Source organism: Equus asinus, chromosome 12 (genome assembly GCF_041296235.1).
Source record: "Equus asinus isolate D_3611 breed Donkey chromosome 12, EquAss-T2T_v2, whole genome shotgun sequence".
Taxonomy (NCBI): Eukaryota; Metazoa; Chordata; class Mammalia; order Perissodactyla; family Equidae; genus Equus; species Equus asinus.
Genome location: NC_091801.1, coordinates 81,929,237 through 81,955,698, shown reverse-complemented (window position 1 = coordinate 81,955,698; position 26,462 = coordinate 81,929,237). Strand labels below are relative to the sequence as shown.

Below are 26,462 nucleotides of genomic sequence, written 5' to 3'. Positions count from 1 at the left end.
ATGGAAAGTAATAAAAGTACTTTTTAGTTAAATGATTTCTTAATTCACGCTCTTCACTATTTTGTGCTTATTTTCCAGGAGGTAATACTAAATTAGTGGAATGTAGGAATTACTACATTTTTTCAAGTGTAACTGCTGTGATCCCTTAGACATTTTTTTTAGAGCAGTTTTATTATTTTTTAAAATTTCTTTTTATTGCAGTAACATTGGTTTATAACATTATATAAATTTGGGGTGTACATCATTATATTCCCATTTCTGTATAGATTATGTCATGTTTACCACCAAAGACTAATTACAATCTATTACCATACACATGTGCCTAATCACCCCTTTTGCCCTCCTCCGTCCCCTCTTCCCGAACTCTGGTAACCACCAATCCAATCTCTGTGTGTTTTTTTGTTCTTGTTTTTATCTTCTACTTATGAGTGAGATCATATGGTGTTTGACTTTCTCCTTCTGACTTATTTCCCTTAGCTTAATACCCTCAAGGTCCCTCCATGTTGTCACAAATGGCAAAATTTCATCTTTCTTTATGGCTGAGTAGTGTTCCATTGTGTATATATACCACATCTTTGTTATCCATTCATCCCTTGATGGGCACCTGGGTTGATTCCAAGTCTTGCCTATTGTGAGTAATGCTGCAGTGAACATAGAGGTGCATATATCTTTACACATTCATGTTTTCATGTTCATTGGATAAATACCCAGTGTGGAATAGCTGGATCATATGATAGTTCTATTCTTAATTTTTTGAGGAAGCTCCATGCTGTTTTCCGTAGTGGCTGGCACCAGTTTGCACTCCCACTAGCAGTATAGCAGTATATGAGAGTTCTCTTCTCTCCACATCCTCTCCAACGCTTGTTATTTCCATCTTGTTAATAATAGCCATTCTGGTGAGAGTGAGGAGATATCTCCTTGTAGTTTTTTTTTTTTTTTTAAGGAAGGTTAGCTCTGAGCTAACATCTGCTACCAATCCTCCTCATTTTTTTTGCTGAGGAAGACTGGCCCTGAGCTCACATCTGTGCCCATCTTCCTCTACTTTATATGTGGGACACCTACCACAGCATGGCTTGCCAAGCGGTGCCATGTCCGCACCCGGGATCCAAACTGTCCAACCCTGGGCTGCTGAAGCGGAATGTGCGCACTTAACTGCTGCCCCACCGGGCCGGCCCCTCCTTGTAGTTTTTATTTGCAATTCCCTGATAATTAGCAATGTTGAACATCTTTTCATGTGCCTATTGGCCATCTGTATATCTTCTTTGGAGAAATGTCTGTTCAGATCTTTTGCCCGTTTTTTAATTGGGTTGTTAGTTTTTTTGTTGTTGTTGAGATGTATGAGTTCTTTATATATCTTCAATATTAACCTTTCATCAGATACATGGTTTGCAAATATCTTCTCCCAGTTGTTAGGTTGTCTTTTCATTTCGTTGATGGTTTCCTTTGCTGTGCAGAAACTTTTTAGTTTGATGTAGTCACATTTGTTTATTTTAATTTTTTTCTATTGTTTTCCTTGCCCAGTCAGACATGGTACTTGAAAATATGCTGCTAAGACTGATGTTAAAGAGCATACTGCCTATGTTTTCTTCTAGAATTTTCGTGGTTTCAGGTCTTACATTCAAGTCTCTAACCCATTTTGTGTTAATTTTTGTATATGGTATAAGATAATGGTCTACTTTCATTCTTTTGCATGTAGCTGTCTAGTTTTCCCAACACCATTTATTGAAGAGACTTTCCTGTCTCCATTGTATGTTCTTGGCTCCCTCGTTGAAAATTAGCTGTCCATGGATGCATGGGTTTATTTCTGGCTCTCAATTCTGTTCCATTGATCCGTGTGTCTGCTTTTGTGCCAGTACCTTGCTGTTTTGATTATTATAGCTTTGTAGTGCACATAGAATTCAGGGAGTGTGATACCTCCAACTTTGTTCTTTTTTCTCAGGATTCCTTTGGCTATTCGGGGTCTTTTGTTGTTCCATATAAATTTTAGGATTCTTTGTTCTATTTCTGTGAAAAGTGTCATTGGAACTTTGGTAGGGATTGCACTGAGTCTGTAGACTGCCTTAGGGGGTATACACATTTTAGCTATGTTAATTCTTCCAGTCCAAGAGCATGGAATATCTTTCCATCTTTTGGTGTCTTCTTCAATTTCTTTCAACAATGTTTTATAGTTTTAAGTGTACAGATCTTTCACCTCTTTGGTTAAATTTTATTCTTAGGTATTTTATTCTTTTTGTTGCAATTGTAAATGAATTTGTATTCTTAATTTCTCTTTCTGCTATATCGTTGTTAGTTTACAGAAATGCAACTGATTTTTGCATGTTGATTTTGTATCCTGCAACTTTACTGTATTCATTTATTATTTCTAAAAGTTTTTTGGTGGATTCTTTAGGGTTTTCTATATATAAAATCATGTCATCTGCAAATAGTGACAGTTTTACTCCTTCTTTTCTAATTTGGATCCCTTTTATTTCTTTTTCTTGCTTGATTGCTCTGGGTGGAACTTCCAACACTATGTTAAATAAGAGTGGTGAAAGTGGGCATCCTTGTCTCGTTCCTGTTCTTAGAGGGATAGATTTCAGTTTTTCTCCATTGAGAGTGATATTAGCTGTGGGTTTGTCATATATGGCCTTTAATATGTTGAGGGACTTTCCTTCTATACCCATTTTATTCAGAGTTTTTTTTTTAAATCATAAATGGATGCTCTATCTTTTCAAATGCTTTCTCTGCATCTATTGAGATGATCATATGATTTTTATTCTTCATCTTGTTAATGTGGTGTATCATGTTGATTGATTTGTGGATGTCGACCCATCCCTGCTTCCCTGGAATAAATCCCACTTGATCACAGTGTATCATTTTTTTAAATGTATTGTTGTATGTGATTTGCTAGGATTTTGTTGAGGATTTTTGCATCGATGTTCATCAGTGATATTGGCCTGTAATTTTCTTTTTTTGTGCTGTTCTTGTATGGTTTTGGTATCAGGGTAATGTTGGCCTCGTAGAATGAATTAGGAAGCTTCCCCTCCTCTTCAGTTTTTTGCAAGAGTTGGGGAAGGATAGGTATTAAGTCTTATTTGCATGTTTGGTAGGATTCACCAAAGAAGCCATCTGGTCCTGGACTCTTATTTTTTGTGAGGTTTTTGATTACTGTTTTGATCTCCTTCCTGGTGATTGGTCTATTGAAATTCTCTATTTCTTCTTGATTCGGTTTTGGAAGGTTGTATGATTCTAAGAATATATCCATGTCTTCTAGATTATCCAATTTGTTGGTGTATAGCTTCTCATCATATTCTCTTATAATCTTTTGTATTTCTGAGATGTCCATTGTAATTTCTTTTCTTCCATTTCTGATTTTATTTGAGCCTTCTCTCTTTTTTGCTTGGTTAGTCCTAGCTAAAGGTTTGTCAGTTTTGTTTATCTTTTCAAAGAACCAGGTAATCTTAGTTTCATTGATTTTTTTCTCCTGTTTTTTTAGTCTCTATTTCATTTATTTCTGCTCTGAATTTTATTATTTCCTTCCTTCTACTGATTTTGCACTTTGTTCTTCTTTTTCCAGTTCCTTTAGTTGCAGTGTTAGATTGTTTGAGATTTTCTTGTTTTTGAGTTGGCCTATATTGCTATAAACTTCCCTCTTAGAACTGCTTTTGCTGTATCCAATAAATTTTGGGATGTTTTATTTTAATTTTCGTCTCCAGGTATTTTTTGATTTCTCCTTTGATTTCTTCATTGACCCAATTGTTGTTCAGTAGCATTTTGTTTAATCTCCTCATATTTGTGGTCTTTCTCATTTTTTTCCTATAGGTGATTTCTGGTTTCATATCTTTGTGGTCAGAAAAGATGCTTGGTATTATTTCAGTCTTCTTAAATTTACTGTGACTTGTTTTGTGGCCTAATACATGATCTATCCTGGAGAATGTTCCATGTGCATTTGAAAAGTGTGTATTCTGCGATTTTTGCATGGTATGTTCTGTATATATCTACTAAGTCCATCTGGTCTAATGTGTCATTTATAGCCAGTGTTTCCTTATTGATGTTCTGTTTGTGTGATCTATCCAGTTGTGTAAGGGGAGTGTTAACCTCCCCTACTGTTATTGTGTTGCTGTCTATTTCTCCTTTTATGTCTGTTAATAATTGCTTTGTATATTTAGGTGCTCCTATGTTGGGTGCATAAATATTTACAAGTGTTATATCCTCCTGTTGGATTGTTCCCTTTATCATTATGTAGTGCCCTTCTTTGTCTCTTGTTGCAGTTTTTGTTTTAAAGTCTATTTTGTCTGATATAAGTATTGCTACCCTAGCTTTCTTTTCATTGCCATTTGCAATGAAATTTGCAGTATCTTTTTCCATCCCTTCTCTTTCAGTTTGTGAGTGTCTTTAAGGCTGAAATGTGTCTCTTGTATGCAACATATATATGGATCCATTAGACATCTAATTAGCTGTGATGATAAAGTTCTTCTTCAAAGTCTGGTGATTTCTATAAGGAGATGGAGCCTGGAGGAAATGGGAATTCATATTTGTTATAACATTAGAACTAGCTGATTAGTGATAAGATTTCATAGATTAATTATGTCTAATTATGAAGCATGCATTCACACATTCATTTGGAGGCATTGTGGAGTGTATTAGTTAGCTCAGGCTGCCAAAACAAAATGCCATAGTGTGGCTGTACAATAGAAATTTCTTTTCTCACAGTTCTGGAGGCTGAAAGTCTGAGATCAAGGTGCCAGCGTGGTTGGGTTCTGGTGAGAGCCTCTTCTTGGCTTGCAAACAGCTGCCTTCTTGCTATGTCCTCACGTGGCAGAAGGAGAGAGCTCTGGTATCTCTTCCTCTGATAAGGACACCAGCCCTGTCGGCCTAGGGCCCCATCCTTATGATCTCCTTTAACCTTTACCACCTCCTCACAGGCCCTGTCTCCTAATACAGTCACATTGCGGGTCAGGGCTTCAACATAGGAATTTGGGGGCACAAACGTTCAGTTGAAGGTTATTATTGGAGACAGTCAGCAGATATTGCCACAAGAACTTAGCAGCTATGGGACTTTGGGTGAATGACTTTAACTTCTCTGTGCCTTTTTCCCAATTTACCAAATGGTAATAATACCAATTTCTAGAGTTGTTGTAAGGATTTGTACTTGACCTGGAACAGGGTAAGGGTTCAACAAGTGTTAGTTATATTAGTCCACCCCGCCCATTACAAGACGTTTAACCATCACTTATTATGAGACAAGCACTTGGCTAGGCTCTTGGAGAACAGAGATGAATGAGTCATGGTCTGTCACCTGCAGAACAATAATAATAGCAGCTAACATTTAAGAGGTTTACGTAAATCAGCTCACTTAATCCTCCCAGTAGCCCTGTGAAATAGGTACTGTTAATATCTCCATTTTACCAATGAGGACGGAGAATTTGAGCAGTTTTTCCAAGGTCACATAGCTAGGAAGTGGCAGAGCTGGCCTCTGAACCCAGGCAGCCTGACTCCAGAGTCTGTCCTCGTAACCATTCTGTGGCCCATTGTTGCTTAGAGGGTCGACCAGAAAAATAAATCCGTGATTAGAACACGTGAGACTCGGGGACTTGAGATGCAGCTCTTTTTATCTGATATGATCCTGTAGGGGCTCCCAGATTTGATGTGTGACTTGGGCCTGAACCAGGAAGGTTCCTAGATGAAGAAAAAAGCAAGGGCCTGACAGGCCTTCCAAGGGAGCAGCAGGTACAGAGGCCCGGAGGCCTGACCATCAGTTATGAAGTGGGTTTTTCCTTGAGACTAGATGTCTGCCCCTTTCTTTCTGGGAATGGGACTGTGTTTCCCAGCCAGGCTCTCCCAGCTGTACCTGCATGATTAGGAAGTGATGCTGTCACGTTGAACTCCAGAGACTAAGGCTATTTATGGGGTTTGTGTTCCTACAACAGGAAATTAGCTCTTTCACTTTTGCCCTTCTGAGGAGTTCAGTTGCCCTGGGCACCTTGTCTCAGGAGCACGCCCAGCCATCCTGCCCCAGGGCTGAGCACTTGCACTTCTCTTACTTGGATTGCTTTCCCCCACAGTTCTGCAAGACTCACACCTGATTACTCAGATCTCAGTGCACATGTCTTCACTGCAGAGAGGCCACCCCAACTATGTCAACTAAATCAGCACCTGCCCTCCCCTGTCGTTCTTGTTGCGTCACCTTGCATTACCTACTCCACTGCACTTGTTTCCTGTCTGTCTGCCTCCATCCTTTGGAATATAAATTTAATGGGAGGAGTACCCTGTCTGTCTATTCAGTCCCGTATTCACGATATCTAGACCGCAATGGAGAAAGAGCAGTTGCATGTGTGTGGAATGGATGAATGAAGGAGGGCCTCTTTCCCCCTCAGTGTGGAGTTGCCATCCTCATGACCTCACCTGAACATAATTACCTCTTAAAGGCCCTCCTACCTCCTTGTATTGTCACATTGTGTTTACGGCTTCAACATGAATTTTGGAGAAACACAACCATTCAGTCCATAACATGCTCCATAAAATTTGTTCTCCCATACTCTCTGTAGTGTTTAAATAACCATCATAAGCTTCCTTGTATAATACTATTACTTAATAAAAATTTTTAATGTTATTAGCAAAGGTACAAGTTTACTGTTGGACACATTAAAAAATGATAATGTCAAGTGGATTTAATGTTATACCAAGACTTAAAAATATCAGATAAGGTGGATTTTTTTTCTGTTTGTAAGCCGCTATATTCCACTGGACTGCATTTTTCTATAGGTAGAGAGAGGGTTACAGGCAGAGGTTCTGGCCTTTCTTTTTCCCAAGAAGGGAATTTGGCAGAATAAATGGTGCCTGACACTTGTCTCGTGAATGCTTGATTAGCTGTTATCCCAGGGGGTGTGTCTCAGCAAGTCGCCTTCCAGCTGAGATTATCTGGATGTGAGAAGTGAGGGAAAGAAAGGTGACTGTGACTTCTGCTGCTCCCCATCTGTGGCGCGTTATCCTGAGAAATAGAACGGAAGGCCTCAAGGTGGAAACCTGAGCTTTTTTTGTTTTGGTGGCTCTTTGAGCTTTTTTGTTCATTGTGGATGTATTTTGTTATGTTATTGTGTTTCTGCCTTTTGTAGCAGAGCTCTGGAGCAGAGTCTCTGCCCTTCTAGCTGAAAGTAAACTTGGAACTTGGGATTCGTAGTTGGGGTATACCTTCTTCTATTTTAAAAAATAAAACCAAATCAAAGAGAGCTAGAATTATGGTTACCAAGTGGTTTGTAAATGTAAGGCTGGCCTAATTTCCAGTCAGTTAGATGTAGCACATATGTGAAATAGAACACAGTTATTATTAATTAGCTGCCTTCTTTATTGATAATGGTTGATAGAAGCTCTGGCTGGTTGTTTACATGGAAAATTGTAGAATCCGAGACAAGAATCTTAATATCCACATCTAGGGCAAGTTGTATAGAGGAGAAGCGTGGACACCAAGGCTCACGAGGCCCGTTAGAGAGTGTGGTGCATGGGTGGTGCATGGTTGGTGTGATTCAGTCTGAGCAGTCAGGGGGCCATTGTTTAGCCCTTATTTGGAGACAGCTGTAAACTTGGTGGCAGAGGCTCATTTATGGCCTCTTGGAACTGGGATATGATTCACGTATGGCTCTGTCTGACGGTTTCAGAAATCCCTAACTGTGGACCCCCTGTGAACCCAATTTGTTTTTCAAGCATGGACTCACATTAATTAGGATTTCTGAAATTAGATGGCACTTTTTAAATTTACAGCAATAAATATAGTTGTCACGTAATCCAGGACACTGGATTCAGTATGGGCTGTAGACACATGGAAAAGAATTAATATTTGTTGAGCATTGTCAGATACGGCATCTAAGGTCTGAACTAGCCACTTTATTTGCATTATTTCTATTTAATCTTCCAAACAACTGTATAAAGTATATGATTTTACAAAATGATTCCCATGTTGTAAAAACAGGTGGGAGAACTGATCTAGATTAAAGGAGACTGAAGAGAGAGAACAAGCAAATGCTACACGCAATCCTTAATCGTTGCCTGGATTTAAAAGAGAGACTCTAAGACATTTTTGGGACCTCAATATTCTGGATGGGGCAAGAGGGAAATGGGCTTCTTTGGCATCATCCAGCACACCTGAGGAAGCCAGTGCTCACTCCCACCTTCTCTCCCTTTTCCCCTTGGGAGAAGAGAAAGTCTTGACCCTGAGCTGAGCCGCCTTGGGGGAGGGGTGATGCAGGTAAAGTCAAACTGTTCCTCTTACCCTCTTCAGTGCTCCAATCTCAGATTTTTTTGCTCCACTTGTGTGCTGGAACCTTTCCACCGGACTTCTGCACTTCCACAAAGGCTCTCTCATACGTGGGTGATGGTCTAAATCAGTGTTCTTTGGGGGAGAAGATAGTAGAAAACTCTTATTCTGATGATGATGTTACTGTCTGCAAAAGTAATTTTAAACTGTTTTCAGTAATTATTTTGGTAGAGATAATGTGGTGTTGGTATTAGTATTCTGAAACTGTGTATTAATGTGGAATAAAGTAAATGATTAATTTTGTGATAATCTAATTCTAGCATCCAAATCTGGTCTTGAGTTTGGATTCTCATAGGGAAGAAAGGAGGTAACCAGTGTAAGATAATAGAGGTTAAGTAAAAACCTTATAGTCTAGGATTTGAATAAAAAACATCAGTAAGAAATTGAGGTATTTAAAAATCTCTTTATGTATGTTTGTATGAATCTCTGTATCTATCTGCCCCTTACGCTACCAAGGCCTAGAAACTGACCAGCCCAGCAGCAATGAGCGTCCCTAATGCCCACATCAGGGTCTTGAAACACTCTTTCCCACTCAAAGAAACCAGGGCTTCTTGGAGAAGTGGCTAATTCCAGGTCTGGAGCCAGAAATGTAGGAAAATGATCTTGGAACATCCTATGAAACCTATAGCAAGGAAGCTGTCAGAGTGTACGAAAGTTGTGTCAAGAGGACCCAACCTGAAGAGGCTGCCCTGGCAATTTGAGCATCAGTAAGGATGATAGCTGTGTTTCAACCTTGAGTTCTTAGTGCTACTGGAGAGAATTGTCCACCTTTGGAAAATGATAGGTAGCCAATTCATTATTTTGAAAGTAATAAGTAATGCATATTTATTCTGACTTTCTGTACAGTTGTACTATTGGACAACCTAATGGTTGATGAGAAGAGTTTCTCTTTGTAGAAGTATTCCAGCTAACACTTGAAAAGGGTTGATGGAATTAGAATACCATCATTTTGCAGTCCCTAATAGATTAGTGGATTGAGAGACTGAGCATCCACATAATAAAAGAAGAGACAAGCAGACATATGTTCCCCCTGATGGGAGAACACACACCTCCTATGAATTAGTGTTACCCCCAAAATCACCCATAAAACTGATCAGCACTCTAGCTCTAACTACCAATTTACCAGGAATTCAGATGACAGCAAAACTTGTTAAATGATACCAGTCAGGACCATGGTAAACTCTACAGTCAAACGACCTTGGTTTCTTCAACAGGTAAATTATAAGGGGAAAAAAAAGGAGATGAAGTCCTGGAGATGGATGGTGGGGATGGTTGCACAACAGAGTGAATGTCCTCAATGCCTCTGAACTATACGCTTAAAAATGGTTAAAGTGGTAAATTTTACATCATGTATTTTGCTGTATACACATAAAAGGATCGGATAAAAAGGCTACCTGTGGTTTAAAAGAAACTTAAGCAACATTTGAAAATAAGCAGGTTCAACTAAACTGTAGTGTCCACAGCTACATGTTTGGGTGGTAAAATAATAAAGAATAGCAAGGAGACGACTCCCCTGAGGTCAAGACAGTGGTTGCTGCAGGGGAAGGAAGGGGAAGGGTGGAGGCTATGATTGGACGAGTGATTGAGAACTGCTGGGGAGCTGGCTAAATCAGTTTCTTGATCTGTGTGGTGGTTTCAAGAATAATACATTAAGCAATATATATTTATTTTATGCAGTTTTATCAATCAGTGTCATATTTTACAGTAAAATGTTTTTAAAAGAAGAAAATAGAAATATCTTTGTAATAATACCTTTGCATGACAGCGGTTTCATCTGATCAGGTTGAAAAATTACTGTTATCCCAGAAGTTTTTCATGAAGGTATTATGTTGAAGATCAAGACAGGCTGCTGCATGTGCGTTTGTCTGAGGGACGTGTGTGAGCACCATGAGCTTTCCCAGCGATTGATCTCTTAGTGTTTTGATTTTATGAGGGTTGATGCTTTAGAGGAAAACGATCTTCAGGGGTTGCTGCTTCTTGACAGTGAATGGAAGCGTCACCTGCTTTTGGTTTCCTTTTTAGTCAATCTAATTATTTAATTTGGTTTTTTCTTTCTGTACACTTTTCTGGCTATCAGTGTTTTCAGAGACACTTCAGCTTTCCCTGCTGCCTGTTTCTGTTGGACATGATAACTAAACGTGGCATTTCCATTTCGGTGTGGGAAATTGTGATCCTCAGTATCACTAGCAGGTGAGTCTGCGGGTGTCATTTTGTCCAAGCAGTTCATTTTACACGACCGGAACAGGAGTCCCAGAAAGGTGAAACGATTGGTCTGAGGTCTCCCAGAATAGTGCCAGGGTCCCTGCTAACCAGGGGAGTTTGTCTGACTGTTTGTGCTCCTTCCCTCCCTTAGGGAACAAACAGAACAATATTTCTAGGTATATCTTTGTGGTGGTTGTAGAGGGGAAGTTCTGGTTTGCTGGGAATTGAATGTCTGTTACAGTTCCATGGACAAACAGGGACTTGGATTTCTTTTTTTGTTAGGCATGTGATACCAGGACCAGGAAGGAGTGGTGGTGGTAAATCCTATCCTTTAAATTATCTGGTGCTTTCGCATCTTGAGAAGGAAGCAGTTGACTTTGCTGAATAGCATTCATTGAATCTCATGAATTTTACTGCTGCGGGGAAAGTATGCTTATCTGCATTGTGGAGCTCACTCACCATTGAATATTCACTCATTCAAAAATATGGACAAGCGTGTGCCCAGGTCTGTCTCTTGTCTGTGCCGTCTTTCTCAAGTTCTCTTGCGCAGTCTTGGACCCCTTCCTCTCAGCAGATGACCTCTTTTCAAAGAGGCCATCAGGCAGAGCTTTCTCAGCTTCCTCTTCTAGTCTAGAATATGTTTGCATTTCCGTCTGTTTGATGCTGGAGGAAGATTTGTCTCTCCTCTAATTCCTTGACTTGTGCTCTGGATCAAGTATTCTGTCTCTTTGGACTTTTAAACTTGACCAGTGGTTTTCTAAGTCGTGGTCCATGGACAACCTGCACCAGAAGGTGCTTGCTAAGATGAAAATTCCTTGGCCCTGCCAGCTCTTCTGTATCCCTCGCTGTGGGCACTGGGCTGGGGTCTGAATTTCGGACAGGGTTCCTGGGGGTCTTCTGCACACTGAGGTTTGAGCCGTTTTGTACAGTTCCTCAGCCAATACTCTCAATCTTTATCGTAAAATCCAAAGAAAACAGAACAAATCCTTTCCTCGGCCATGGATTTCTCTCTGGCAGCCCCTCCTCTCCCTTCACTTCCTCGTCCCCGTACTCTTCAGTCTGCTGAGGTCAGGCCCCTCGCCGTTCCAGGGCCCCCACTCATCCTTGCGAGGTCTGCAATGCTCTTGTCTCCCTTTCCCACACCGACTTCTTCCTCTTGATTCTCCCTCACTGGCTCCTAGGTTTTTGTCTGCATTCCAGCTAATGATATTCTTAATGGTTTTGTCCTTAACCTTTTTCTTACGCCGTATTTCTCCTAAATGATTTTAGACTCTCATAACCTAAAATTCCGACGCTATGCTGATGACTCTGAAATCCTTATTTCTGGTCCTGAATTCCCCTTGTATATTTTTAGCTGGCTTCCTGACATTTTCACCTGGCAGTCCCCAAAGCACCTCAAATCCAGCCTATATAAACTCTGATACACTGCAGTTCACTCTGCACCTGCTCATCTTTCTTTGCTTACTCTGTTGATGAAAGCCATTACCATCTCCCCAGAAGTGCAGGTGAGAGACCTGGGGGTCATTCTGGACTGTTCTTTTTCTCTCACTGCTAAAGGTCCATCAGTTCATCGCTGAGTCCCGTTTGTTGTTTCTCTTACATGTCCCTGAATTCCGTCTTCCCCCTTTGCCTCAGTACGCGCTCTGAACATCTTTATTTGAACCATTCTAAAAGCCTAGTAACTCTTCTCCCTGTCACTGGCCTGTGCCTTTTTGAATCCATCTTCTATTTTGTTTTTGATTTTTCTCAAAAACAAATGTGCTTCTCACTTTGGCATATAAGGCCCTATGTAATCTGGTCCCAACTCACTCCCCCCTTTTGGCCTCATTCTTGCTGCTGGACCCTTACATTCCATAGTTCGGCTGTTCGGAAGTATTGTTTTGAGTGCATGATCTTTCCAGTTTCATGCCGTTGTGTGTGCTGTTTTCTCCACCTAGAATGTCTACCCATCCTTTGCCAGCCTGCTGATCACAATTTTAGTCACTTCCTCTTTTAAACCCTTACGCCCCCTCCCTATGAGTCCTCTCATGGCCAGTGTCACCTTGGCACCTCTGAATGCTGGTATAGCTTCTCCCTCACTGTTTTACTTTACTTCTCTCTATTCCCAATACACTGGACAGGGCCTTGCTCAGACAAGATTCCCAGTCAATGTGTATTGAATAAGGGGATGAAAGGCGAGTTGTGAAGCTGAATGGAGTGGTCCTGACCCTGAGTTCGGGGAGGTGAGAGCTGTCTGGGCTGGGATGATCAGGTACTGGTTTCTGGATGCAGGGCCCTTGAACAGGGCCTGACTCCAGGGTGAACTAGACCCTGTGGATAGGGATGGAGGCGACAGGATTGAGGATTCAGGAGAAAGAGAAGGTCTAGGTAGGAATGTGGAAGGCCTGAAGCTCCGGAGAAGTAACTTGGGCTTTATTGGAAGATCCTGGAGAGCCATTGAAAGGTTTTCAAAAGAAGCTTGTTGTGATGGAGACTGTTTTGAGAAGGTGGGGGGCGGATTGGAGGGGTAGCCTGAGATTCAGCCTGTGTGGTGGATGACAGTGTACTCGTTCAAGGGTGGGGGGTAGGTCTTAAGCAGGAGAGCCAGGTGGGCTGGAGAGGAGGGCCCGCCGCCGCGGGCAGAGATTCCGAAGGCTGGCGCTGGGGTTTGTGCGCCGCAGGGTGTTCTTCCCCATCCTCTCTGTAGGCTGTCGCCAGAGGACTTCACGGTTTGCAGCACAGAATTTGGTAGCTGGTCAAGCAGTTTGGTGAGCTCCTATTGGAAGTTATTCTGTTGCCCATGGAAAAGTGCATTCCTTCCGGCCTGAAACGTCTCAGGTTTATTAAGCTAAAGATGCTCTGCCTGTGGGAAGCTGGAATGGTTCACTCCTTTGTCTAGAGTTGCAGACTTGTGGTAGAAAAACCCAAACATTTACATTTTGCATTTTGTTATATTTTGTTTCTTCACAATTTAATGATAACGGATGCTTCACCTTATCATTGTGGCCTGGAACTGCTTTTCTTTGAGAGCTATCACTTCGGGATACACATTCCCTTTCATAACTGTCCTTTACTTTGTTATTGTGCCCTGACATTGGGACGTTACTCAGCGTCTTTGTCCTGGTTTGCTGTTCCCCTTGAAAAGAAAAACTAAGTTTTGGGAACCTCAGACCTATTTTTTAAAGAACAGTGACTCATCCTGAGTTACCCGGAAATCAAAGGCAAAGGTGGTTGGAATCTTAATGCCACAAAATTTCTTTTTCTCTTTACAAATCTTGGATGGCTGAGGCTTTCACAAACATGTGATTTTAAGCAGACAGCTGGAGATTTTATTGAGAGCTGGGTTTTTTCTGAGCCTAGAGAGTATAGAGGATAGAAAGAGGACAAACATTTATTGAGTGCTCCCCGTGTTCGGGGCACATTGTTAAGGCACCCCCTGTAGGTTCCCTCAGCCATCTCTCACGATAACCCTGAGAGTGGTTAGACGCCGCCCCCTCAGGTGGCGTTTTCTCTGGCCTCCGGGCCTGGGCTGCATTCCCCCAGCTCCGTGTGTACCTGTCTGCTCACACCAGTTCCCAGCCGCTGTAATAGTGTCTGCACCTCTGGTCCTCCTCACCACACTGCATGCATCTTGAGGGCAGGGCCAGAGTCTTAGTTGTCTTTTAATTCCAGTTTCTATCCCCTAGTCTGGAGGTTGGCTCCTCCCTTCATAGCTTGCTTTTCCTTCTACCTCATGGGAAGCTCTTTGTAAGTTTCATTTGCTGGTTCTTTGCCTCTTCAGCATTTCAGCCTGGAATTCCTTAGGGCTCCATTCAATATCCTCTTCTACTTTGTTTCTAAGCTCGTGCCCTCTGTCAAGACTTTCTCATCTGTGCAGCTGGCTTCAATGACCACCTCACCCAGGCCGGACCTCTGTGCGCTCCCGGTTTGCCTGTCCAACTGTGGGCCCTGAGGACTCTTGATCTAGGGACATGGGCCAGGTGAACCTGGGTGCAGGTTTGGTTGGTGGCCACCGCTCCCCTCCCCCAGCCTTGGGGGGTTCCCATCAGTGCCCTTTTGCCACAGTCTGCCGTCCCCCCCCCGCCCCGTGCACAGTAAGGCCTCAGTCCCAGTCCCGTAGGGAGAGAGGAGAGGCTGGCCTGGCGCAGTGGTTTGTTCCCCTCCCAGCCAGCACTGAGGAGAAGCATTCTGCAGATCCTTATCTTCCCAGTGAGCTCCTGGTGGAAAAGTCTGCACCACGTGGACAGCAGCCCCCAGGAGCTTTACACTCTTGAAGTCCATGCTAGGCCTTTAGTAATTCGTTAACGATTTCCAGCTGGACCTTTCTACTGGCTTTTATGGGGTCTGGCAGAGGCCCACATGTGCAGGTGCTGGGGTCCTGCTTCTCTGTAACTGCCTGTCAACAGATTTCAGGTTAGTTTTCCCTGTGACTTCAGTTGTCTAATCAGTTCAGGAAACCAGAAGTCCACATCCTATGTTTTAATTTAGACCTGCAATCGTTTTTGGATTGTGTTGGTCATTTGTTGGATTATACACTGCTTTTGTTTTGTGTTCAGTGGGTTATCTGCTTTTCTTCTGAAGGAAAAGTTTAGTGATGCACGGACAGCCTGCCCATTGTTATCTTTAGCCTGTATCACCCACCAGCCTTCTGACTCACAAACAGTAATTTCACAGCACGATGGCTCAGCCCAGGGAAAGGTCAGCCTACTCCTGCTTTCCTGGAGCTCGAGGAGCACAGCTCTGAGTGAGACAGAAAGCTTCACAATGCCCTGAAGCTGAGCTCTTGCCCCAGACATCTGTCTAGTGACCTGTGGGGGTGTGCTTATCCTCGGACTACTGTTAGCCCTGCAAGTGGGAAGGTTGACTCAGTTCTTTGATTTAAATTCAGGCTGGAAAATAACTTCCTAAACCACCAGGAGAGAATGGAAATCCAGGTGTTTGTCATTCCTCAGCAACAAGTGATCCTGTTGCAGCACAGGACCATTGATCTCGCTGTTCTCATTATTCCTTTTCCAGCCAAGCTGGTGGTGAGTCACCAGGAAACAAATTAGGTAGGTGTTCAGTGGGGGGGATTTAGGAGTTGTCTTTTTTTCAAAGAGAAAGGGATGATTTCTCTGGATAACTGCAGGCTGGTTAACTGTTAGCTCCTTGATTGCACCAAGTCTCCTCAATTTTTTCTTCTCTGTATTTCCAGCCCTTCTCTCTAGATCCACCTTCACTGCTCACGTGGAAGCGCTGATCATTTCCCATCTTGACCGTTTTAGTAGTCTTCTGATTGGTCTCCCAGCTGCTCATTTTGCCCCCTTTTCTCTTTCACTTTTTGACCACAGTCATCTTTCTAAAGCAGAATCTTCTGTTGTACAACTTCCGGAGGTTTCCCATTGCTTTCTGGATAAAGTCTCGAGTATGGCTCATGTGGTCTTGCCCTGGCTGCCTGTCTAGCCTTTTTGCCCACCCTGCGCCCTCATTTAGTTTGTATCCCAGAAATACTGAATTACCTGTATTTCTCTGATTTGCCACACCCTCTTATGCTTACTGCCTGTGAGTATAGATCAGTGGATCTCAGACTTCACTGTACATTGTAATCACCTGAGGATCTTTAAAAACTACCTGGCTCCCGCCCCCTAGACACCGTCATTTAACGGGCACGGTGTGACCTGGGCATCAGGGTGTTTTAAAGTGTTCCAAATGATTCTTATGTGCAGCAAAATTTGGGAACCATTGATACAGACTCTCTTCTCCTTGAGTTTTTGAAAAACTCAGAGTCACTCTGCTAGTCTTAGGTCAGTTGTTCCAAATTCTGGGTGTCTTCAGGCAGATACAGCTGCTGCTTCTTTTCTACTTCTTGTGATAAGTTTTGAAATCTGATAGGGCATATCTCCTCTCTGAATTATTGGTCAGGAGCTTTTTGGATATTTTCTGTCCTTTGATCTTCCATATGTATTTTAGAATCAGTTTGTCAGCTTCCTCAAAGTAGTCTGTTAGAATATTGATTGGAACTACATTGAACCTATATGTCAATATGGGGAAAAATTGACGTTTCTATGATACTCAGTCTTCCTGTCTATGAATATTGTCTCTTCATTTATTTGTTGTCTTACATGTCTTTCAATAACATTTTCTAATTTTCTCTAAAACAGTCTTGTAGTATTTTGCTACATATACTCTTAGATATCTTATTTTTGTTATTGTAAATGGTATTTTGAGTCTTTTTTATGGAAGTATAACTTACATGCAGTAATGAGCACAAATGTGTGCAGCTTGATGAATTTTTATTTTTATATTCATATTCCTCCTTGCATCCACCACCCAGACCTGGATATGGATCATTTCCAGCACCCCTTCAGTTCCCTGTGCCCTGTCCCCATCAATAACTCTGCAAAGCTCACTGTAATTATGACTTCTATCATCATAGATTAGTTTTGTGTGTTCTTGACTTTCATATAGAAGAAATAAATACCGTATACATGCTTTTGTGTCTTTTTTTTCTTTAAACAACACAAATTGATTCTTACAGTTTGGAAGGTCAGAAGTCTGAAATCTGTGTCTTTGGCTTTTTTGCACTCACCATTACCTGAGATTCACACATGTGGTTGTGTATTGCATTGGTTTGTTCCTCTTGTTTTCTGGCTGATATTCCACCACGTGAAAGGCCAGAATTTATCCATTCTACTTGCGATGGACATTTGGCTGGCTTCCAGTTTTTGGCTTTACAAATAGTGATAAGTATTCTTGCAAGGATATTAAGTGGACAGAAGCCCACGCTGGTGTTGGGTGCACGCCTAAGGGTGGTTTTGTTGGGTGGTAGGTTGTAACGTATGTTGAGCTTTAGTCGATCTACAGCCATCCAGAGATTCAATATGCTTATTTTAATTCATGCACACTGTCTATGTGGGAGTCTCGAGTGCGCCAGATCCTCACCATGGCTTGGTGTTGTCAGTCTTGTAGATTTTGGCTGTTTTGGTCCATGTATAGTGGTATCTCATTGTAGTTTTAATTTGCTTTTCCCAGGTAAATAATGATGTTGCTCAGTAAAAAATGAAAATATTTTAACAGACACCTCACAAAAGTGTATATCCAAATGATAAATAAGTTTCTGAAAGGTGTTCAACATCATTAGTCATGTTTTAGTTTTTTGCGGTTTTATTGAGATATAGTTGACATAGAACACTGGAAGTTTAAGGTGTACAGTGTGTTGATTTGATGCACTTAAATATTGCAAAACGATTCCCACCAGAGCTTTAGCTGACACCTCCGTCACGTCACATAATTACCATTTCTTTTTTGTGGTGAGAACATTTAAGCTCTACTCTCTCAGCAGCTTTCAAGTATATAATACAGTATTGTTAAATATAATCACAGTGCTGTGAATCAGGTCTCCAGAATATATTCATCTTCTATCTGAAAGTTTTGCCCTTTGACCATCATGTCTCCATTTTCTCCACACTCCAGCCCCTGGTAACCACCATCCTACCCTGTTTCTACGAGTTTGGCTCTCTTAGATTCCACATATATGTTGATATCATACAGTATTTGTCTCTATCTGACTTATTTCACTTAACGGAATGCCCTCAAGTTTCATTCGTGTTCTCACAAATGGCAGAATTTCCTTCTTTCTCGTGGTTGAATAACATTCCACTGTATATACACCACATTTTCTTTATCCGTTCATTGTAGATGGACACTTAGGTTGTTTCCATGTCTTGGCTATTGTGAATAATGCTGCACTGAACATGGGAGTGCAGATATCTCTTCAAGATCCTGTTTTCATGTCTTTTGGATAAATACGTAGAACAGAATAGCTGGATCATATGGTAGTCCTATTTTTAAATTTTTGAGGCACTTCCATACTGTTTCCATAGTGGCTGCGTCAGTTTACACTCCCACTGACAGTGCACAAGGGTTCCCTTTTCTCCATATCCTTGCCAACACTTGTTATCTCTTGTCTTTTTGAGGATAGCCATTCTAACAGATGTGAAGTAATATCTCATTTTTGATTTGTATTTCCCTGATGATTAGTGATGTTGAGCACCTTTTCATCTACCTGTTGGCCATTTGTATGTCTTCTTTGGAAAAATGTTTGTTTAGGTCCTCTGTTCATTTTCTAATTGGATTGTCTGTTTTTCTGTTATTGAGTTATATGAGTTCTTTATATATTTTGGACATTAACCCCTTATCAGATAGATGATTTGCAAATATTTTCTCCCATTCTATAGGATGCCTTTTCATTTTGTTGATTGTTTCTTTTGCCATGCAGAAACTTTTTAGTTTGGTGTAGTCCCACTTATTTATTTTTGCTTTTGTTGCTTGTGCTTTTGGTGTCATATCCAAAAAATCATTGCCAAGACCTATGTCAAGGAGCTTTTCCTCTGTGTTTTCTTCCAGGAGTTTCACAGTTTAAGGTCTTATGTTTAAGTCCTTAATCTATTTTGAGTTAATTCTTCTGAGTGATGTAAGATAGGGGTCCAGTTTTATTCTTCTGCATGTGGTTATTCGGTTTTCCCAACACCATTTATTGAAGAGGTTATCCTTTCCACATTGAGTGTTTTTGGCTCTCTTGTCAAGTGTTGATTGACCATGTATGCAGGGGTTTATTTGTGGGCTCTCTAATCTGTTCCATTGGTCTGTGTGTCTATTTTTATGCCAGAACTACTCTGTTTTGATTACTGTAGTTTTGTAGTGTAGTTTGAAAGCAGGAGTGTAATGCTTCTAGTTTTGTTCTTTCTCAGAATTGCTTTGGCTATTTGGGGTCTTTTGTGGTTCCATACAAATTTTAGGATTGCTTTTGCTTTTTCTGTAAAAAATGCCGTTGTAATTTTGAAAGGGATTGCACTGAGTCTACAGGTGGCTTTGGGTAGTATGGACATCGTGTTGAGAAGCCAAAGCTGGTGTATTGAATTAAGAATATGCAGGTGGTGGCCTGCTGAATGAGGAGGCACAAGCCACCCCCACGGGGTTAGCATTTAGCTCCCTCAGCATCCGAGCTCCTACTTCAGGGAAGTGAAACCCATGAAGTCATTTTGATTGAAGGCTCTATTTCACATCTACACAAAAGGAGTAGGGTCACAAGATTTATTACTTACAGATCCCAGAAGCAGGAGGGTGCAGTGAGCCGGGAGAAGGGCACTCCTCCGTCCCAGGTCCTAAGTGAGCAGGAGGTAGAGAGCAGGGTGGCAAGTACCTATTACTTATAAGGTGGTTAGGGCAGAAGTCCCACCAACTTTTTGCAGGCTTGACTCTAAATAAAATAAAATAAATAAAATAAAATAAAATAAAAGGTGCCCCAGGAAAAGCAAAGCAGGAACTTATGGTGGGCATCCTAAACTCAGGTCCTTATCTCAGTGTCCAGCCTCTGGGTGTGAGCAGGGTTATCATACTGTGAAATGCCTAGGCAGGAACTCAGAAAAACAAAAGCTATTTTTCTCATCACAGACATTTTAACAGTATTAATTTTTCTGATCCATGAAAACAGGTTATCTTTCCATTTGCTTGTCTTGTTAAATTTCTTTTGTCAAAGTCTTACAGTTCTCAGTGTTCAGATCTTTCACTTCATTGGCTAAATTTATCCATAAATATTTTATTATTTTTGATGCTATTGTGAATGGGATTGCTTTCTTTATTATTTTTTCATACATTTTGTTGTTAGTGTATAGAGAAGCAACTGATTTCTGTACGTTGCTTGTATATCCTGCAACTTTACTGAGTTCATTGAATAAATCTAACAGTTTTTTGGTGCAGTCTTTAGGGTTTTCCGTATATATGATACGATATCTGCAAATAAAGGCAATTTTACTTCTTCCTTTCTGATCTGCCTGACTTTTATTGCTTTTTTTTTGCATGGTTGCTCTGGGTGGGACTTCTAGTCTTATGTTGAATAGGAGTGGTGAGAGTGGGCATCCTTGTCTTGTTCCTGATTTTGAAGGCAAAGCTTTCGACCTTTCACTGTTGAGTGTGATGTTAGCTGTGGGCTTGTCATATATGGCCTTTATTATGTTGAGGTACATTTCTTCAATACCCAATTTGTTGAGCTAAATTTTTATCTGAAAAGATGTTGAATTTAGTCAAATGCTTTTTCCACACCCATTGAGATGATCATGTGATTTTTATCTTTCATTCTATTAATGTGGTATATAACATTTAATGATTTGTGTATATTGAACCATTCTTGCATCCGAAGGATAAATCCTACTTGATCATGGTGTGTGATCCTTTTCATGTGCTGTTGAATTCATTTTACTAATATTTTGTTGAGGTTTTTTTGTGCTTATATTCCTCAGGGATGTTGGTCTGTAGTTTCCTTCTCTTGAGGTGTCCTTGTCTGGTGTTGGTATCAGGGTCATGCTGGCCTCGTAAAATGAGCTTGAGAATGTTTCTTCCTCTTCTATGTTTTGGGAGAGTTTGAGAACGATTGGCATTAATTCTTCTTTAAATGGCTGGTAGAATTCACCAGTAAAACCACTTTAGTTATCTGTTTTAATCTAACTTTTAAGCTAATTTTAGTGTGTAGTATTATGTGGTACATATTAAATACTCAAATATTTGTTAAGTAGGGAGTGGACATTATAGAATATTTGGAGTTTAGTCATACAGTTAGGAGTTATGGAAGTAACTATTAATATGATGTTCTAATCAGGTAACAGCCTTACATAGTTTCCTCCTTTCTAGGTTATTATAAAGAATAGTGTATTGTTTAGTAGAGTAAACAGTTACGGTGTGTATTTTTCCCTCTCCCCTCACAAATATTTATGGAGCATCTATTTTATTCCATGTACTGTACTGCTCTTGGGATTGTCCTGAGGAGTAAAATTAGGTGTGGTCCCTGCCCTTCGGAGCTTCGTGTCCAGTGCAGCACTGTCTAACAGAACTCTCTGTGATGGGGAAACATCCTACTCTGAGTTGACCAATAGGGTAGCCATGAGATGTGGGATGGTGCATCTAAAGATCTGAAGTATTAATATTAATATTATTTGATTTTAATTACTTTAAATACGCACTATCTAGTGGCTACTGTGTTAGATATGTATTAATGGGAGAGACAAGCAATTTCACAAATAAACGAAACACTGCAACTTTACTAAATGCTGGGTAGGAAAGGTATAGGATGCTATGACCACATCATAGGGGTTTGACTTAATTCAGGGGCTTAGGGAAGGCTTTTCTTTGGAAGTGATGATTGAGGTGAAAGAGGGTAGGATGGGGAAGAGAGTTTTTCATGCGTGTGTAAGAACCCTGTGGCAGAAAAGAGCAAAGTAAGTTCCAGGAACTTTTATTTTTAAAAAATGTGTGTGCATATGCATGATAGAGAGACAGAGAGAGAGAGAGAGATTCTTAAAGTTAGCCCCGAGAGTTTGCCCGTAGGTATTCGAAACTAATTTGTTGGGGAAGAAAGGTTTTGTGGGATGCTGGGGTGAACTTTTTCTTTTGATAATTTTTAAATTAGTGTTCCAACTTGAAACCGTCAGCTTTGTAATTTCTGTGATTTGGCTGACTATTTAATGAGGAAATAATGACTTCCCCTGTCTTTTAGGGATGTGCACTGCTTCGGGACTGCTGTGAAGAGTACGTAATACATTCAGATTGTTTTTTGGATTTCTTGTTTCTAAAGAACAAGCACATGTCATTATTTGGCTTGGGACACCGCCCCTCTCCCTTTATTATCTTGTCACAAAGGCATCTACTTCTAATTTCAAACTGGCGGTATTCTGCTTTTGTTTCCCTGATTTTTATCCTAAAATAACATACGCTTATTGAGCTATTTCTGTGGCTTTCTTTGGAGAATTGATGTTCATTTATTTGTGTTTCTCTTAAGTAGAAATGGAATAACACATGTAAACAAGATAGAAAAGATAAAAGACCCAGAGTGGAAAAATTAGAGGAACACTTGGTAGTTCTTCTCTCATTCCTGTTGATGCTCAGAGACTCTGAATGTCTGTCCCAAGGTCAGGAGGCAGGGCTTGGCAGAGCCGGGGCTTTGACTCTGTAGGGGAGGAGGACATTTCCTCTCCCCGAATGTGGGTTCGTCTGGCCGGAGAACAAATAGCAAGAGAAAATTAAACAAAGCTTTATGAGGAACCATGGCCCGGGGCCTTTCTTCCCGAAGGAAGAAAGGACACCCAAGAAGTGGGGTGCACATAGTGGTTATATACCCCCAAACAGGGTGTTTCACATGTGATTGAAATGTCCCTCCCACAATAGTCACAAGATTGCCCTGTCGGCACAGTGCTTGATGGACACAGCAGGTAGTGGTCTGCTGTCTCAGAGGGCGTAGCCGGAGGCAAGTCTATTGTCTGGAGCTGGGCGGTCACAGGTGAGCACAGCAATCAGTTCCTAGCCTAAGGAAGGATGATTAATCCTTAAAGAAATGCCAAAGTTGGGAGGGGGAGGGATGTCAGTTACAGGAGGTTACCAGACTAGCACAATAAAATGCAGATTTAAGTCTTTGCCTTTGGCATTGATTAAGAGCTTCCAGAGAGAAGGCCATCTCCTTTCTTCTTCCTGGTACAGAGAGGGAGGCACCTTTTACAGATAGAGATGTACCTTACAAATGTAAACGTGTCCTAACAAAGGGCAAGTTCCATTCCTCAGAGCCTCCTTCCCTGTCCCAGTTTATCAAAAGCAATCAGCCTCAAATAATCCTGATGCCAAAGAGACATATCTTGGGGTGGCCAATTCCAGGTCCCCACAACTCCGTGTCCCGTACTCCTTTCAGCAAATTGCTTCTGGACAAACCAAGGGAACACTCTGGGATTGGAACCCAGGTCCTCATATCTCAATCCTTTGAGACTACATCCAGCATCTCTGCTCTATTCTGCCCTCCTCTGTGTGGATGGGGAGGCCTGGGCTAGGGTGACACTGAGGCCATGGATCCTACTGCAGCTGCTTCGAGCAGGGTGATAGCAATGCATACTACCTTAGGTGGGAGCCACATCACGCCTGTTCATCCTCCTTCCAATTGCTCCTCAACATCCTGGCCAAGAAGTTACGTTATCTTCTGCTTGGCCAGATCTAGTAACAAAGAACTCACTCCTCTTCAAAGCAGTCCGTTCTGGCATTCTTATTCTACAAAGAAGTGATTTATTGGTTGTTTTGAAAATAATCTTTGAATTTGAAAGCCTAGCGATAACCTGCTTTCTCTCATATGCCAGAAAGATAGTCATTTACTTATTCATTCATGAAGTCATTCATTCATTCCTCTCATATTTATTAGGTGCTTTTAGATGCAGATGTGCAGTTCCAGGCGGCCACACTACACAGCTTCAGGGAACCTGCTCATCTCCGTGTGAATGATGGCCTTGGAAATGTGCCCAGGGCCACCTCTGTGCTGGGCAGCAGCCTGAGGGTGTGAGGCATTTCTCATCACATAGGAACTAGGAAATGACATTAGATCCATTCCTTCACCTAGCAGATATTTTCCCCTATATACTGTGTGCTAAGTGCTGTGATAGACTATTCAAATATGGTTTCCTGGGTGGCTAGTGACTCACGTGGTGTCACTTTTCAGCAAAGGCAATCATTATTATCAGCAGGTCCCCAGATATGATCTCACTGGAAATCAGCTCTTGCAGCACATTGTACACCTTGTCTGTTGTGAGAGGGCCTTGCTGTGGTGTGAATTTTCACATTTCCCGTGGAGGTGACAGGCTAGCCTCTCTTTGACATGACTTTGAGAAAGTGGGCATTGTGTGCCCTGAGGTGGGGAGTTGTACCTTCGTTTCTTTGGTTATCTGGGACACCAGAAGGACATTCTACTCTCAGATTTTAGGGCTGCAACTTTAAAGGACTTTTTCTGCTGGCATGATGTTGCCTTGTGCGTAGCAGACACTAGGGACCATTGTTGCACCGAAAGCATCTGAATTGACGCGAGCAGTGTTTAGACGTATATTCGTTGTGCCATTTTCCATGTTCACCATTCCTTCTTCATCGCTGACCCTTCTTCTGAAATGATTTTCTTTCTTCCTGAAGTATACTGTTTGGGAGTTCCTTTAGTGAAGATGTGTTGGTGGTAAGTGTTCTCAGTTTTTGTCTTAAAATGTCTTTATGTCACCATCATTCTTAGGAAATAGTTCTGCTGTGTATATAATTTAGCAGTTACACTTTCTTAAATCCTTTGAAGATGAATTCGTACTGTCTAATGGCTTCCATTGCTGTTGAAAAGTTAGCCTTTGGTGTGACTGTTGTTCATTTAGATACAATGTCTTTTTCCTTTATCTTTTTTTTCCTGAAGTGTATTTATATCCTAAGAAAGTTGTACTAACCCTTTACTTTAAAAAAAAAGATCTGAGATATAATTCATGTACTATACATCCATCAAAAGTGGACCATTCAGTGGTTCTTAGTATATTCACACAGTTGTGCAATAATCGCGACTATCAGGATCAAACCATTTTCATCATCCCCAAAACAAACTCCAGGGTCTGGCCTGGTGGCAGAACGGTTAAGTTCAGTGCACTCCTCTTTGGTGGCCAGGTTTGCGGGTTCGGATCCTGAGCCTGGACCTCAGCAAAAAAAAAAAAAGCAGCAGAAACTCCATACCCATTGGGAACTATTTACCATTCCCTTCTTCCCCTCAGCCCTTGGCAACCCTTAATCTACTTTCTGTCTCTATGGATTTACCTATTCTGAACATTTCATATAAACGGAATCATACCACCTGTGGCCTTTTGTGTCTGGCTTCTTTAACTTAGAATGTTTCAAGGTTCATCCATGTTGTAGCCTGTGTCAGTCCTTCTTTCTTTCTTGTGGCCGAATAATATTCTCTTGTATGGACAGACCTTTCTGTATCTCCCCTCATCAGTTGATGGACCTTTGGATTGTTTCCACTCTTTGGCTGTTATGAATAATGCTGCTGTGGACATCTGTGGACATGTTTTTGTGTGGACATGTCCCTATATATTTTTGATAACATCTTTTTCTTATTTTTTGGTATTCTGTAGTTTTGCTATGTCATTTCTAGGTTTGCGTTTCTTTTTATTTGTCCTGGTGAGCTTTTTGTGCTTTTTGAATTTGAGGATTCATATTTTTCTATTATAAAAGATGTTTGGTCAGTCTCTCTTGAAATATTACCTTTTCCCAGTTTACTCTCTTATCTCTTTCTCTAAATCCTATTAGGCCTATATAGGTTCTCACTCTCTTCTAGGTCCTCTGATTTTTTCATATTCTTCATCTTTATCCATGTACTGCATTCTATATAATTTTTCCACCTCTTTTTCCCAATTCACTTATTTTTTCTTTTTGCCTAATTTTCTGTTTAGCTCTTTAATGAGTGTTTGCATTGTCCTGTTTATTTTTCATTTTAAGAGGTGACATTTTGTTCGTTCTCAAATTGTCTGCTCATTTTTGGTAGGCTCTTCTTCCTTATTCTTTTGAATCATTTTTTTAAAATTGTTTTTAAACTTAGTAATGGCTCATTAATAACTTTCTTGGAAAATCAAGCATACACATACCATATGACCTAGCCATTTTACTCTTGGATATTTAATCAAGAGAAATGAAAGCATATGTCCATACAATGACTTGTACACAAATGTTCAGAACAGCTTTATTGTAATAATCAAAAACTAGAAGCAAACTAAGTGTGCATCAGTAGGAAAACAGATAAACAAATTGTGTTATATCCATTCAATGGAATACTATTCAGCAGTACAAAAGGAATGAACTACTGATGCACATAATAACTTGGAATTATTCCGAGATAAGTGTTCTGAGTGAAAGAGGCCTGGCAGAGTATGTGATATATATGATTCCACCTATGTTAAATTCTGGGAAATTCAAACTAATCTCTAGTGACAGCAGTGGTTACCTGGGGCTGGCCGCAGACTTGGGGAGGGCAGCAGTGAGGAAGTACAAGGATGCACAGGGAAACCTGTGGTAAATGGACACATTCACTCTCTCAGTTGTGCTGATTCTTTTATGAATGTCACAATTCCTCCAGTTGTACACTGTAAACCTCTTACAGCAGGTTATTATATACTATTTAACTCAGTAAGGACAA

General features: G+C 41.0%; 1 protein-coding gene across 13 annotated transcripts in view; it reads left to right on the top strand.

Annotated features, from left to right (window-relative positions):
• Positions 1-26,462, top strand: part of TRAPPC9 (trafficking protein particle complex subunit 9) — a 623,416-nt gene that overhangs the window by 174,334 nt on the left and 422,620 nt on the right. The window lies entirely within an intron of this gene.